The following is a 17,746-nucleotide window of genomic DNA, read 5'->3' on the forward strand; positions in this document are numbered from 1 at the left end:
GTCCCGATCCAGCTTTTTGCACTTCCGATCCAATACCGAAATAGTAGCTTTTAGCATCGGCCGATACCGATACCGGCCGATCCAAGCATGTATTAAAGATTAAACATATTTACTTATTTTGTTGTTATACTCATGTTGAAAAGGGTTTTACTCAACTAGCCAACTTAATTAGGTTAGTTTGAATAATCCACAATGGTTGGTAATGAGAAGCTGACCTGTTTATTCTTAACAGGGTTAAATAAACACAAAATAATAAATAGTCAATTAACCACACAAAATGAATTGGCATCAGTGCTCTGCTCTTGAACAACAAGAGTGTAAACCAAGGCTTAAAAAGCCATCAGTGCAAACAATATTGTAAACTGTATAAAAAAAGCAAAACACACAGAAAAGCTGAGTAGAAAATAAATAGTCAGTTAACCACATAAACTGAATTGGCATCAGTGCTCTGCTCAAGAGTGTAAACCAAGGCTTAAAGGAGAATTCCGGTGTGATATTGACCTAAAGTGTGATACCGAGTGTGAACGTATGTCTCATAGCTCACCTAGGCTTGTCCTCTGCACTCAGAAATCTGGCGCTAGTTAGCCAATGCTACCAACACAGTGTTTCGTTGTGGTGCCTCGGGCATTGGCCTAGCCATGCAAATAAATCACTGTTTTACACCATTTACGAGGCTCAAACTAGCTCCATACTTCATTGGTAGACTTTCGAGGGCCTTGACATTTAAAACGAGACATGGAGAACTTTGAAAAAGCACTGGTAGTTTATTTACAAGACGATTTATACAGACAGTACCTTAAGGAATTTTACCGCGCGATGCCATCTTGAATTTAGTCATGATAAGTTGAGCGACGAGTACGAACGAACAGGTATGATAAGGGATCAGATTCCAAAAATAATTCAGTGGAAATGCATGGATTCAGTTGCTTCCAGTAGCAGCAACTGGAATCCATGCATTTTTACGGAATTATTTTTGGATTCTGATCCCTTATTAATAACGTCATAAGTCATAATAGGTGTGTTGGAACAGCGCTAATGTCACCTGTCAAGCTGTCGACTTGGGTTGGACTTTGTCGTTTTGGATAAAATCGCAGTTCCTTTATCTACATCGAGACGGCATGTGCTGGCCGTTCTTACACAACTTCACATTTATTCATGTGTATATGTGCACTCACTGACCACTGTGTACACTGATATTGGCAACTCAGTAACTGCAGATAGGCTTTAGCTATTTCAGTGACATTTACATTGATTTCTGTGACGTGTTAGACTCAGATGGACCCAGGCATAATTGATGGCTTGACTGCCACATGTCACCAGATAAAGGAAGAAAACCTTTTAGTTGTTCGAAATAAAAAACAATAACAGTAATTCGTCTCACTGAACAATGTATGGTCTTGCATGACAAATGACAATAATGTAAGTTGTTCATTGCAAGGCACTTTCAGGAGCTTTTCTTGTTCCCATTGTCAGTAAGCTACAGCTACAGTTTCTGTGTGTGGCACTGTCAGAAGGCTCTCTCTGTGTGTGTGTGTTTGTGTGTGGGGTCTAAGTCTGAGCCTAGAGCTCTCCCGTTCTCTCCCGAGATTCTGGGCCCAGTGTCTTAGCACAGCCGAGCGTCCTTGAAATAAAAAAGGCGGCAGCCAGACATTGTTGAAAACATGGCGAGGCAGGCAGTAATAATAATGGCGGCTGAGGGACAGATCTGTGTGAATTTCCTGTGAGGCGAGTGACGAAGAGGCTTATGGCTTTAATAAGCCTCTAAGACCATGTCCTTCTTTTTCACCCATTCACTGTAAGCTCTTGTCAGCTGCTTTAATAAGGCTGTTTTCATACACACTCTTGCACAGAATGTCATGCACGCACAAAAGCACACACACACACACACACATACAGACACACACACACGCACACACTCCACAAAATCCAGATATCCGCCTGTGGTTGCGCTGCCAAGCAGTCATTCGCTTCAGTGCACACATTCCTGCAGAGCATTATTTATCTCTTTCTGATGTTTTTATCCTGGTCCCAGTTGTTTTAGAGAGCTGGAGCTAAACCTCTGGGGTCAGATTCTTGATTTTTATTGCTTATTTTGTGATGAGAATTTAGGCCACACTATTAACAGAGGATGCATGATGATTTTGATCTAAATTAGCAGTGTGTTTGCAGGTGTTGTCAGGCGTTTACCTTCAGAATCTTCACATTGTAGCTGTGTGAAATTACAGTGATTGCCATGTTGGTAAAATCGTACAGTATGTGGAAATTATTATTTTAATTTATTTCTCTTCTACTGTGCAGTATGGCTGCGCCATCTCTGAACAACATGAAGGAGATCATAGCATGTGGGAAAGCTTGTAGGAGATCACAGCATCTGGGAAGGCATGTGCTGTGCACTGATTTCATTAAATACCTTATGTTTGCATAAGATCTATTAAATGATCTATGTGTCAAATTGGAAGATCATTAAATTATATAACTACTGATTTGTTGGTGAAGGAAAATAAAAAGGTACTGTAGTCTGTTATTGTTATGAATATAGCTCAATATAATTCTACGTAAATTTCCATTTGTATTTCAATTGAAAAGTAATACCAAGACAATGCCCCTGTGTGTTTATGTAATGTGTGTATCTGTGTGTAATTGTAGATTGTCTTTGAATGTATTACAAAGTACATTACATTACTATAGAAATTAAATTAACGTATTAACATATGTATTATTATTATTATTATTATTATTATTATTATTGGTATAGTAGTAGTAGCCAATGATACAGTGTATGAGAGTGAGTGAATGTGTGTGTGTGTGTGTGAGAGAGCAAGAAAGAGAGGGGGGCAGATAGTAGATTGCAGTGGAGGAGCTTAGCATTACTGATGTTAGCTAAAAGAGCATTCTTGGCTTGACTCCCTGCATCAGGGACAGTGCTCAGGGGCTTGTGTGATGTCTCATTTTAAAACGGAGATCTTTTTGCCTCTGTGTAAAGTGGATCTTGGCCTACTTTCATGTTTTTTGTGTTTTTGCTCGCTTGCTTGGCTCTCCATGAATCCATCTTAAGAGGGGGTGTATTGTTTGAAGATTATGGCAGCTGCGAATCATGGCATGGTGCTCCTTATACAGAACCATGCATACACACGCATGTCTGTCTGGTATAATTATGTCAGTGGCCCTGCAGTGTTTCGGGTGGAGTGGAGGGCTTTGGAGGACAATGACAAAAACATTTCTTTTTTCATTTTCTTGAGGCACTATCTTTTTTTTCAAGTGAATTTGAGAGACTACAACCTTTCTTTGGGTAAAGGACAGAGGGAGGGATTGTGCACTCTAGAAATGTTTAATATAGGTTGGTATACCGTCACTATAGTGACTTTTCATTTCTTCATCAGTCTGTTAGCAAGTGTGTGTGTGTGTGTGTACAGTATGTGCTTGTTACAGTAATGTGTGAGAGCATGTTCATGTTTCTGTATGTGTGTATGTTCTGTTGGAGAAGGGTTTGAGTGTGGCTGTGTGTGTGTGTGTAGGACAAGAGTATGAGTGTGGTTGTGTATGTGTTGGAGAAAGGTATGAATGTGGTTGTGTGTGTGTGTGTGTGTGTGTGTGTAGCGAAGTGAAAGAGCAGTGACCCCACCCGGTCTCGAATCTGGGTCTCCGCGGTACTAAACGTCCAGCTTGACCACAACGGCAAAGAGCCAGGTTGATATGGCAGTCAGACTCCGTCACTGTGTGTGTGTGTGTGTGGGAGAATGGTGTGTGTGTGTGTGTGTGTGTGTGAGTGTGTGAGTGTGTGTGTGTTGGAGAAGGGTGTGTGTGTGTGTGTCAGATGTACTGAGACGCTAGCGCTGTGATAATGGAATGGGACTGCTAGCCTTTGAGGCAGACAGTGTGCCTTCCCTGCCTCTGATTAGTGGTGCGCTGGTGGGTCACACACTGCTCCCACGTGGCAGGGGAGACGGCACTCAAGTGAAAAGAGCTTTGGCTGACAAACCCCAGTTGCTGCCCAGGACTCGTGTATCCTGTGGGAAGGGCCCCTCACGGATTGTCACATTAGCATGGTGTGGAAGGAAGGTGGCAACGAAATCGGAGCACACTGAGTGCAAAACACCCCATGCACCCAGCCTTGGGGAAGTCAACACAGCATCGTCACATGAAAAGTGTTGGCTTTTACTCCTAGGGAGTGCCGTGCGAAGCTTAGCATCATTTAATTTTGAAGTATCACTCTTAAAAGGGTGTATTTAAAAAATCTTAGCACCATTCAATATGAAAGTGTCACTTGGAAACGGGTCTTATTTATCAGAAGAGGAGGACAATTTCAGGAGTTCTGTTTATTTGGCAACCGTGGCTAACAGCTAAAAAGTAATAGCATGTGGTTTAATCTGCCTCCATATGCCTGTGTAGCCTCTGAGTCCTTCCCCTCCTTCCCTCTCGGCGCCCCCAGATCTCTTATCTTTGCACAAATTGCACCTCCTTGTGTTCCCACTAATCCACCAGACAGCTGTGAGAGATGGATCTCCTGGGCACAGATCAGGGGGATTCAGATCATTCTTTGCACCCCCCACCCCTACTACCCACATGCTTAAATGTTGCACCGTGCATGGGCAGCGGAAGAAGAAGGGAGAAAGGAAGACCGCCTCCATTTGTTCCCGCTTGGGAAGAAAAAGCAATTACCTGAGTCCCCTGCTATGTTATCCAAACCAGCTGATGCAACAGCAGCCTTAGCTGTGATTAGGGAAGGAGAGCTAAAGACCATGGTGGTCCTGGTAGTGCCGCGCAGGTCAAATATATCACTAGTGTAAGTAGTGTCATGCCAGTGTAAGAGCAGGTGAAATGCAATGCATGTTTGCCTTGCTTATTGTGTCCAACTAGAGGGTAGGCCATGTCCACACGTATGCGTTTTGGCCTTTTGTCCAAAGGAAATCTCAGTTTTCTGTCACTGAAACTCTGGCAAAAGTGGAAATATTTCAAACACTCTGTTTCAGTGTCTGTGTGTGGACAGGGGAAAACAGGGGGATTTTTATGGAAGAATATTAGACTCAAAAGTTTTGTACGTGTGTATTACGTTTTGAAACTGTAGTAATTATTTGTAACTGTAAAAATGATCTGTACAAGTAATTGTCAATATCACAAATATGCCCTACACTTACAAATCTACGGGTACGGATTGGTTTTACAGCTACAAATCATCCTACAGTTAAAAATATTTTACAATTACAAATATATTTTACAATTACACATCAATATTCTACGCACAAAAAGCTGCTCTACAGTTACAAATCTTTTCTACAGGTGTACAGACTTTTGCACCACCTTAGGGATGAGAAGAGTCTCATATGTATTGTGTGTGTGTGTAACAGGATTTGTAACTAAAAATGATTTGTGATTTAACAAAAAAATACCACAAACAATTTTAAGTATTACTCATATGTCGTTCACTTACAAATATATTCCACAGGTATTAAATATTCCACAGTTGCTGTCTTTCAATTAGAAAAACAAATATATTTGTAATTGTAAAATATTTTTAACTGTAGGATGATTTGTAGCTGTAAAACCGATCCGTACCCGTAGAATAGATTTGTAAGTGTAGCGCATATTTGTGATACTGACAATTACTTGTACAGATCATTTTTACAGTTACAAATAATTTCTACAGTTTCAAAACGTGATTCACATGTACAAAACTTTTGAGTCTAATATTCTTCCATAGATTTTCCCTTCTCCTAAAATGTTGATTGGCTGGCCAATATCGCCATCTGTTTGATTGACGTGTTCTTGACAGCCATCAACGGCTATCCATGTAGATGGAATTATTTTGTAATACAAAGGAGGAAAAATATCAGTTTTTAATACCCGGCTATGTGTGGACAAGGCCTAGTCAGCATGCTTGGTTATCCTATGCAGAGCTCAGTTGTGCATAATACAAAGCTGTGCTATTGTACCCAACAATGAAACAGGTACAGCAAATGCAAATGAGTCAAAAGCTGCATAGATATAATTTTATAAGAATGCATGTACATGTATTACAAATGCATCTTTTGAATATTATGTACAATATGCATATACAACAAATTCATACACATTGAATATATGTATGGCATATCTAGTAATATGTACAGTTATTTTCCGTTTCCTTGTGTGTGTGTGGCATTTAACTAATCACACAAAGAAGCTGTGGTTATGTTACAGTTAACAGGACAGAAGGTAATGATCTCTACAGAGCTGCAGTCTACATATATCAGATCATTAAAAGTGTGCAGTTTTACCCTCTCTGCTTTGCAACCCTCCGAGAAAATCTATTACCTCTTAATGTTCAGTCCTCTGCTCCAGGATTTTCAGCCTAAAATTCAATTTACTCCACAGAGGAGGATTAAAGAGTCATACATTTATTACCCAGCTTAATTTCTTTTAGTATTACCAACCAGTTTAAAATTGTTTTAAATCCTTCAATATCTGAATGCGACAGAATGAGCTTTGCGGTGCCTGCAAATGAATACAAAGTACTGGGGACCTCGATAGAGCCGAGCATTCAAATGAAGAAAAATCTTCATGTGGAAAATCTTTCACAATCTAACGGGGCCCGCACTGCAGCCAGAGAGGGTGCGCTACCTGCAGCTGGTTAGAGTGATGTAGTGAGAGTGTTTCTGAGTGGACTGTGGTATCAGTGCTTCTCGGGCTCAATAGATAAAGAGATGGACTGCTTACAAAAGCCAAGGTCACAGGAGAGTGCTAGGCGATCCTGACAAATGCCTGCATTTACTGTATGGTACATTGCTTTGAGCAAATGGGCCTCCCAAACCTTTATTTATTATTAATAAAGTGCAGCTGATAGAAAAGCTTGAGTGAGAATGGGAGTCCATGGATGTGATCTTCATAACAGGAGAGATGCCCTCATCAGCAGTGTCTTATTAGTGATGCCACAAAGGCTGCGGGTTAGCTATCACTCTATCAATCATGGCTTTAACAAGCTGTGTGTAGTGTGAGTGCTTGTGTGCATGTGCGAGATCAGTTTCTCGGAGCTTCTGTCAATGGTGCATGAAGGATCCTACCAGTATACTCATAATCAAAGTATATTTTGTGTTCATGAGGTGCACAGCTCTCAATAATCTTGTTAGTAAAATTTGAATAAGCCTGTCCACTATTCTCTCTTTTGGTTGTGTTGTTGAAGTGTGGCATGATAAGGAGACACCTACTCTGCAAGAACTCTGATGGGTTTGTTGCTTTTTTTCTCTTTTTTAAACAAATGTCCTAAACACACACTTTCGAGATGTGTATGTTCATTCTTGTGTGCATGGTTGGATGATTACCAACATGGCTGCATGGTTTCATGGAGCTTTTTTGGTCCATGATTGTGTGGAATAATTGAAGAGTATTAGTCTAAGTAATTAGTGAGTTGGCCCTTCTACAGATCGCACTTTTCGAAAGATGAATGCGGCCCGCACACTGTTCCGCTAACAGCGCCGGTGTTCAAATTACCGGTTTGCTCGAGTAACCTCGGCGGAGTGACGTGCTTGTCTCTCCCCCCGAGATGCCTCGCTCGGTGTGTGATTACAGGTTTCAATCACGGTTTGCCGATTCATTGGCTGTCAGCTGAAAAGGAGGGAGAAAAACAAAAGTAAAGGGGCTTCACTTGTGGGTTGTCATTCTGTCACATCGTGTCCCGCTGTTTACATATCTTAAAGGTAAGGTAAAGGGAATACGACATGACAAGAGGAAGCAGAAGAAGTAAAAAACAGGGAGAAAAAATCCTTTGAGTCAGAACTCTGAAGAGAGGGAAACATCCCTGTGGTTTTCTCGGAAAAATGAAATCAGGAGAGCAGAGACAGTACAGGCGTCATAGCAATGGTAATAATTAACAATTAGAGTTGCCTAGTTTAAAGACGCCATCAGGGATTTAGCAGGAAGTCGCATTTGTTTGTCTTTAAGTTTATATTTAAATTTATGAGCATACGCTTTTGTACAAAAAATCATACATGATATTTAAACCAAGGACCAAGCGAAACACGCCAGAGAGGTAGCTCACCCCCCTCTTCAGTATTCTTAGATCAATTCAATGCAGGGTTTCATTTTTGTTTGGGGGACACAAACACTCTGTTTCAAGTTTTCAGAGCCTGGGCTGCCTACAGAGACCGGGTTTTTTTTTTACACTGTGCTCATGGAATGGGCAGCTAGCGGCTGTGAGGACTGCTGAATGTGACAAAACATGTTATGGGTCATGTTATGGGTCTGAACCTTTAACATGCTTGGTGAGGATGTGTTTTATGCTCTCATTCATCTTAAAGAAGTACAACACTCTGAGGGGAAAGAGTTTCAGGCTAACAACAATTGTTCATACTGTATGTATTAGTGTGTGTTTATTGATGATGTTCAGCTCCAGAAAACATTAAGAGACAATTGCACATTTTTCTGATGTCATCCTACAGTTGCTGATAGATCGTCACACAAATTAGAACTTGAAAGTTGATGGTCATATTCAAAATTAAGAGAACACTTCATTTTTTCTAGAGCTGTATGCGGAACTTAAATCCACAACTGGAAAATTAGATCTGTATTTTTCTGCAGGCCTTGTGGTACTTTATACAACTATTGCGATACAGAATGAAATTGAACGTCTCTGAGAGCTGTAGCCTTTTCGATTACACTAGAAACATTTGTATGAACATGTTTGTTTACAATGGCTATGTGCTGTGGCAGGCAAAGACAATGCAGCGCATAACCAACTAAAATGCCTTTTGAAAGAGGAGAAGAGTATAAATGGTAAGTAGTGAAAATCTCTCTGTTGTGACTGTGGGGCTGTTTACAGGCCGTGCAAAATAGTGAACAACTTCACATAACTTCTTTTCTCCCATTTTCCTAGGTTTCGCCTCAGGCCAGTTCTTAGTGTTATTGTTGTGACTCGCTGTCATGGGTCCAGTGTGCCAGTTCTGCCAAGAACAAGCACATGGCTCTTTCTAATACAGCTGAATTTGTTTTAGCAGTTAGTAGCGTCAGGGGAGTCCAAGAATCCTCATCCCTGGAGAGTAGTCATTAGACGGTTTCTTTTAAGGCTATTTCTTAGACAAGCTGACAGTACCATGCGGCTCACAAGAAAAAGATACAAAAATTCATCCATTTCTGGGATAATATGCAGGCTATACTTAGATGAAAACACAGTATGGATGGCAAAATGAATGTCTCATCTTTGGCACATCATGGGGATATTAGTAATGGCTTATGTTCTATTAGACTGTTGCCCAGATGAATGCATGATTTAGATTTTTTAGAAATGGGCACATTTAATGAACTACTGAATCACTGCTTTGAACACACTGCTCTGGCTGCAAAGCAAATCAAAGTGCCCTCATTCACATAATGCTCTTATTCTTGAAAAATGGAAATTGTACTGCTGCCTCCTAATGTCACTAACTATTTTGTGGATCCACTTTAGGCCTGTTTACGGCCCGGTTTGTTTGTTGTTTTAGTGGGTAGCAGGATAGCCCCCATTTTGTCAACTAAGCATAATGTATAAGAAGTACCAGTGAAGTGCTGCGCAAAGTACCTTTTGTCAACCAGAACTGATGCATTTGGCAAACATCCAACCAAATTGACACGTGGAGGCATTAACAGACCTGCTTTCATCTACTTCAGATCAGCAATATTAACCTTACATTTCCCACAACAGAGAGAGAGAGCAAGAGACCAATTTTGACTGAAAGCTAAACTGCAGGGGCAGAGGGGTAACAGTAATGGACACAGGCTGGAGTTCATGTGCAGCATGGTGGCCATGCAGGCTCCCATGAATATGGGTAGCATGAAATCTACTGGCTTGGCCAGAGGATGAAAGGCTCTGGTTTGGAGTCAAGGAAGAGCGAGAAGGTGCTGGAGGTGGCGGCAGCAGCATTTGGTCATGTGTGTCACACTTCATCTGTCAGGGAAAGACTCTAGGCAGAAGACCTGAGCTTGCGATATCCGGAATGTGTTTTCTTGTTCCCCGTGTCTCATGCGCGGGTAAATATGTCTGCTCAATGACAGATTTCACCGATTATCTAACACCCAGATTGTGCACCAGCAGGGAGTGTGAAATGTTCTAATTCGCTGAGCAATAATGATATCAACACCCAAAAAATTTACTGACTTTCCATCTTTGATGTAAATGGTGTTTTTATGGTGGTATTTTGTTTTTATATGACAATCCAGCAACTGTGAAAGTATTCAACTTGTCAGTTTAGCTTTTGTTGTTTTATGGCTAAACGTCTTGCCAAGCAACCCATGTCTTTCTATTGGAACAAATATTCTCATCAGATATTCTAACATCATGATGGTAGATTTGAGCTACAGAGACAGTGACAACAAAGCAAAATATATCAAAAAAATGTTTACGTTTTACAGCAATTCACTGATGCTTTCACTTGCATCCCTTTACATCTAGCCAGATTTGGTCTAGTGTGTGCATTACCTATATGCTTAAGAAAACCTCCATTAAAAACTCTGTTATGGTGATCTATCAATCTATCAACATCAGTTTCACTGTGGAGAGGTTTCTAAATCCCCAGTCCTATAATTGTTATGGTCCTCACAGGCATTGTTTCTTGATTGACCATTGCAGCAACTGGATGGCGACAGTGTCGGGCTCATGAATAATCGGGACCACTCAAACACTCTCCCCCGCGCAAGTTGACATCCCAACCAAGTGTAATGAATGTGCTCTTGTTCACTTGGCTAAAATGACCTTTGAAGCACTTTGAGCAGATTGTTTGCAGAGGCACTTTGAAACCCACTTCAACAGCACTGGTATAAAATTGAAAGCTTTTTTAGCTGCTAGCTTATTAAAGTCTGTGCAGAAAAAGTCCATTTCTGTCCTGATTTCTGTTGACACAGAAATCCTAAACTCCGAGGGAAAATATGTCTAATCCAGCTATTTGTGTGGTATAGTCATATCTAAAAGAAACCAGTTTGCCTCGGTCTGCAGCACACACAGAGCACACTAAAAAGATTGCAGTAGAAATCTAATCATCCGGACCAGTGCAACGTATAGTGTGCCTCTTCCTGTGTGCCACAGGGAGTTCTTCTTAAATTAATGCATTTTAGACATTTCAGATTCATTACACTCCACAAAACAGTGACCCAAGTCAGAAGCACTGTTTGAAAGGTCACCCTGAATTCGTAAATCAGTGCTGGGGGAGGCAGGGGAAATGGGCGGGGGGGGGGGGGTGGGGGCTAGGTGGCTGGCACCCTCTGTCCCACTAAGTATCCCTGGCCTCCCATGGTCAGTGTGGAGACCGCCTCTGCTACCGCAGTATAAATGCGTATCACTTACAGAGGGGAGAAATGATATGGTCTAGATACCAAACGGAAAAACCTAAAGCCTCGTGAGCCCCTCAGTTGGTTCTGATGTCAACTTGCTGCTGTACCTAAGCAGAAGAAAAAATACTCTTATAAGCTACTGTAAATTCCCATGCAGCCGTTCACAGTCAAACATGCAGATATTTGCAGACCGACACGCACGCATACACGCACGCACACATACATATCACCACACACACATACACACACAAATATGCGTGTACACAGACGTGCACACACAGGCTCACTTTATTATATCAAAAAGTGCAGCTGTAACACATTTGTTTATGCCCCTGACACAATTCGATTACATCTATGCAGGCACCGAAATTGCTCTGCTTTTTGCATTTCTCTGCAGCCGGCATCTGTTTAAATTTGACTTGTCACGCTCCAAATACTGCTGCTGTCAGAAAAGTAATGACAAACCGGCAGCGACTTGACATGGAAATAAATATATAACCAACACGAAAAATAAGCAAAACTGTGGTCAGCACAGGCTATTTTCATTCCTTTAAAAGTTATTCTGTGTAGAGTGGAGGACTTTAATTCCGAGATTACTTTAATGTCCTTCTTTTCAGGCAGTACAGCATGCAGGTACCAGAGCCTTGTCCTCTAGTGTTTGTGTGTGGATGGAAGGAACTCTAGCTCTTTTGAGTTTTAGTATATCAGTAGTTTATGGTACTGATTTCAGTAGTTTGTGTTTACTGTGGTACTGAAATGTGTGTGTTCAATAGCTGTATGAGATGGGCAAGACATATACTGTATTTACTTGATACATTAGACTCATTTTAACTCACATGTATTCCTCATATTTGTATGCATCACATTACGAGTGGCGACAAGAGGGAGAGCCCTGCACTTCATTTCTCTGTTGTCTGTGTTTAATTGAATTGTACGTTGAGCCCACTTTCTTTTTTTCTTCTCTCAACTTGCTTCTGCCAGGCTTTATGCATATATATATATATATATATATATATATATATATATATATATATATATATACTGACTAGATGTTGCTTTGAGCTCTCAGCATGCGTCAACATCTCCGCCATTATGGATCAAGGATCTGAAGCTCTAAACTAGTTCTCTCGTGTTGTCAGTGTTACCAATTTAGCAACTTTTGGCCATCCCCAGTGACAGAAAATCATATAGTGACAAATTTGGCGACTTCTTGCAATGATGGCAAACTTGGTTTCGTTGTTGAAACGTCAGAAAATCCAACCAAAAAACTAGAAAATTGTTTGAGATTTTGACGATTTATGGTGATTTTATTTGTGTTAGATATTTGCCCAGATTGACGCTTATGCACTAAAGGAGTGGATCCCTGCAGCAAGATGGCGTCTCTATTGACGCATTTGTTCCAATGAACAGCACAAGCCAAGGTGACATCTAGTCAGCATATATATCTATGGGCTTTGTAGATGTGATTTTGTGTGAATACAGTGCCATGAATTTGACTATGGAGCTAACATGGGTACTATAGACCTGTAGATATTGTGTAGCTTATTGTGCATTGTGTATTGTGTAGTATTTAGAGCATGTCAGTGACTTTCCTAAAGGCGACACACAGATTGTCAAAAAAGGCCGACACTCCTAGAACTGTCCCCCAAATATGAACGTAGGGGACGTCCCTGCCACTGTTTCCGGAGGATATTTGATAGCTAAGAATAATATTCATTCTACTAAGGTAATACTTGTGTGATACACACACACACACTTAAACACAGAAGGATAGGATATAGCTTACATTTACATTGACTTTAAATTAATATTTTGACCATAAATGCAATGATGGATGGATTGCCTTTATCATGAACATGGCTCAAAATAGCCTATTAGGCATGTCAAATAACACTGGTGTATTTATGGACGTATGGATATTAGCAATATGTCTTCCAATTCCTAAATCCAAAAATATAAGTTGGCATGAGTTTGAGAGACAAAACTGATTGAACAGAAAGCTGTGCATTGTACCTGCTGTGGTGAGTCACTCGAGATGAGGACAGTCGCAGTTTGCTTCTGCCAATACTCAGCTTAGTCTGTGTGCTTAGCTGGCAGTCGGGTGGCTCGCCATGCACCATCAGGCTCAGCATCGCACCTGTGTACCTGAGGAGAGACTGCATGCAGGCGGTTAAGCTCTGAGCTATCATGACGCACGCTTCTGTTGCGTCATGGCTAAACTGTGCTTTGGTCCCAGTCCACTTCCACTGCCTGTCGAGTGATGGGTAACATTGTTCCGGTTCAGCCCTATGTTCCCTGGGCCCTATGTTCCCAGGGCCCTATGTTCCCCAGATTCACATAGTAGATAATGGGAACATGAAAAGGGGCCCTATGTTCCCAGGGGTGGACTGGGACCAAAAATCGGCCCTGGCATATTTGGCCCAAGCGGCCCTCAAATCGGTCGGGCACACCTAATTAAATACAAAATCTTTGCATTACCTTTAAATATGCAGATATTTTCAACTGTCATGGAGCACTGGAAGTGATGTAGGCCTCATTGGTTATCTCTCTGACTGATCAGAGGTAGGCATGGAGCATATGATCTCCATATTCAAGTAAGCTAACAAGCAATTATTAAAGAAGAGTTTCTGCTTGAATTCAAAGTATCATTTCAAATTATTCAATGGGCTACAATTGACAGCAGCACCAACAATTACTGAAGCCTATGTGTAAAGAGTTAAATACCCAGATTGTCTTAGACATTAATGTAATTTATACCAGTTATCATTGTAGGACAACTGAAACAACACAAAATAAACAGGGCTGTTGCTGGAAATATTTTATTCCTGTAGGCTATACTACATTGCTGGTACATTTTGCAGCTACATGAACTAATTATCTTTAGTGTCTTCCAGTAGCCTATCGTATAGGTTATATATAGGCTACTGTAGCTTAGTTGGCTTGTGCATGACGTGACGTTTTGTAACCTACATTTCCGTCAGTCTACAGTCTTTTAGCCCTTCTTTACCATGATAACCCTTCCAAGATAGAACCCTTCTCTACTTTGAGAGACCAACTGAACCACCACTCCTGCCATCGATGTTGAATTTTGGGCGTCTGACGGAAACTGATCAATCTGACCAACAATTGACGTCGATTTGACACTATTTTGCTGTCCGGGTTTGCAAATCATTCATTTAGAAAATTTAAGTTGCGCTATTTGTTATTATAATCACAGCACGGCCATGTTATCATTAGATATCATTGCATTATCGCAATTAATAAGTCATCATAATCATCATAGTCAGCATGGCATGTCACAGCCTACCTGCTCCACCACTGAGTTCTTATCATGTAGCCTCAACTAGGCTCGCACTCTCCACCTGCTCACTGTCCCTTGCTCTGTATGCTTGCTTACATTCTCGTTCAAACTCAACAAACTTCAACATGTTGGTGACATATGCTAGCCTACTTGCAATATTGTATTTCTGAAGCTTCTACATTGGTGTTAATTTTGCACAATTGTCACTACCGCCACCCACCGCAATTTCGTGTAGGCAACTTCGATTAACTTTTGATGCGCTCACAGAATTTGGCTCTGAGCCAAAATGGGAGGGGTGGGGCCTGACGTGAGCTGTTATTGGATCAGTCCCGTGTCAATATTGAAATGTAACCAATGGGCCGCTGATTGCCCTTCCTTTGGGCCGATCGCTGGCCAAAATGATTCAATTATATATATAGCCTATTCTATCGGCACAAAAGGTGCGTCGGCCCACATAAATCATAAAACACAACATATCCCTGCCTTGGGAAGGTCGCAAAAGAGGCAGAGAAGGGGTAAGAGTTAAGAGTTCTCCATTATGGACTTAAAAGACCTGGGGACAGAACATACTGTCTTGGGAACATAGGTCCCTGCGAACACGCTCCCTGTTGCTCAGGCCAGTCAAAGGTCCATCACTGGCTGCTTTTGTCATGTAGCAGTGCTGTGCTGATGTAATTCTCATGCTTACCTTGACATGGAATGACAAAATAGCCTCTTGTTCTCCACACTTCATGAGATCATCTAGCCGCTGCATGCAACTTGATAACCAAACAGAGTAGAAAATATGTGAATCCTATAGGAAGAACAACAAAAACACCCTTCCCCTTGACAAATGCCTTAATCACTCTTTTCTGTACGTCTTTTGCCATTGTTACGCTGTCAATATTTTGTATAATAGTGGAATCTACATCTTGATTCTCTAGTGCCATCCTTTTTGTTGTAGGCTAAATCAAATCAACTCATGTACTCAAGTATGCAAATATGTGTTAAGGTGGATGACTATGTCATCTATCCATCCTCGTATAGAGCCTGCTGAAATTATTTAATTGGCCTAAACACGTCTGAAATGATTTTATTGGCCCAAACAAGTCTCAAAGAACCGACTCCAGACCGAAATTCCGGAAATTATTTTGTGGGCAAGGTAAATTCGGGCTGGCTTCCAGGCTAGAAATCACCACCACCACTACCACAAATCCTCCTCCACGATATCCATGTGTTGTTATTACGGTGGCGTGAGTCACTCCTGAGCTGCTTGTGGCCCACGTGTGTGGAGTACTGCCTTGTGCTCCTGTAGTTTATCAGCAGCTGCGTCCGTCAGTAGTACACTTTCAAGGAAATCGCCAGCGACAGCCTCCGCATGGTGCTCTTTACTGCATGCTATGCAGATCATTTCCTCAGCTGTCCACTTACCAAGGAGCAGCTGTTTATTGTCTAAAAATAAATATATAAATAATGGAAAAATGAAATAGTCTGTTGTGTGTGTGTATGTGTGCATGTATCTGTGCATGTATCTGTGCGTGTGAGTGTGAGTGTGTGTGTGTGTGTGTGCATGTGTGCGCGCGTGTCTGTCCGTGTGTCTGTGCGTGTGTGTGTGTGCGTGCATGCATGTGTGTGTGTATGTGTGTGTGTGTGTGTGTGTTTGTGTGTGTGTGTGTGTGCGTGTATCTGTGCATGTATCTGTGCGTGTGAGTGTGTGTGTGTGTGCGTGTGTGTGAGTGTGTGCATGTGTGCGCGCGTGTCTGTCTGTGTGTCTGTGCGTGTGTGTGTGTGCGTGCATGCATGTGTGTGTGTGTGTGTGTGTGTGTGTGTGTGTGTTTGTGTGTCAAGGGTTAGAGGGGAGAGGGGAGAGGGGACAGGCAGGGAGAGCAGAGCAAGCTGGCTTTCTTTCTTAAGCTTCTCATCGATGGTGGCATCAGTCCAAGGGATGCACACACTTCCTGTCGCCTCTCAGCATTGCCATATGTGCAGGTGCTCTGGATGGAAAATGGATGTGTCCCATTCTTTCTTTGTGTTATGCTACCTTAAAATTCAAACTTAAATTCAAAAGGGAATTAATCTATTCGCATGACAAATAAGACCTTTGTACTGCAAATATTTGTATTCCAAAGTAGTCATACACTTGGCCATACAAAGAACAGGCAATTGAAATGACTAGGTGTAAACATATTGTGTGTATGTATACCTCCTCTCTCACTGTCCTGAATGCTCTCTCTCTTTCTCTCTCTCTCTTTCTCTGTCTGTCTTGCATGCTCTCTCTCTCTCTTGCTCTATCTTGCATGCTCTCTCTCTCACTCTTGCTCTATCTTGCATGCTCTCTCTCTCTTTCTCTCTCTCATTTTCTATCTGTTCATCTTCCCCACTCACTTCTTTTTTTCTCTTTTGCTTTTGTTTTGAACATAATTAAAATAAAACATGCTAAGCCTAAACTTCATGGTAAGAAATAATTAGTGGAAGGATTATCATGAAATTAGATTTGACAATCAACCTAAAAGTTGACAAATGAGCATTTACGGTTTTAACATGCAATGACATTTTAACGTAAAGCTGACATACTTCATAATTATGATGATAACTGCTCCTACTGACACATTTGCATATTGAATGATAATTCAGGAAGCTTTTATCTTCTGTTTGCATATTGCATGCTCATGCAACAATATGCTTTAGTTTGAATTACCATGACAGAGACAAACAGCAATTGAGAATAAAATATGTACTCTTCCCGGTAGGTTTTTCTCTGCAGTATAAAAAAGTAATTCTAGACAAAGACCTGGAGCAAGGGTCATGTTCTCTGTAATGGTTTTGAACTTTGAGGGTACAGCAAGTTAAAGCATAATATGACTCACACAAACACAAGTTAAAAAAGAGACTAGCATTTAATTTGCATTAAAACAATCTTTTGTTCTCAAAAATGCTTCAAGAGAAATCTTTCATGCATTACATTGCACAATCCAATACAAGGCACTCGGACCTGCAAAAATGATTCAAACAAAACATTCAACAGTACAATATAATTTAAATAACAACATTTAATTTCCAAATTCATTTGTTTTGAAACATTTTACTGAAACACATACTGTAGACATATAATGTCATAATAAATGTCTGCACATTTTTAAAAAAATGTAAAATATTTAGCTGTCAGTTTTATCTAAGTGAGGACTAACAATTAAG

The sequence above is a fragment of the Alosa sapidissima genome, chromosome 11, assembly GCF_018492685.1.
Source record: "Alosa sapidissima isolate fAloSap1 chromosome 11, fAloSap1.pri, whole genome shotgun sequence".
Classification (NCBI taxonomy): Eukaryota; Metazoa; Chordata; class Actinopteri; order Clupeiformes; family Clupeidae; genus Alosa; species Alosa sapidissima.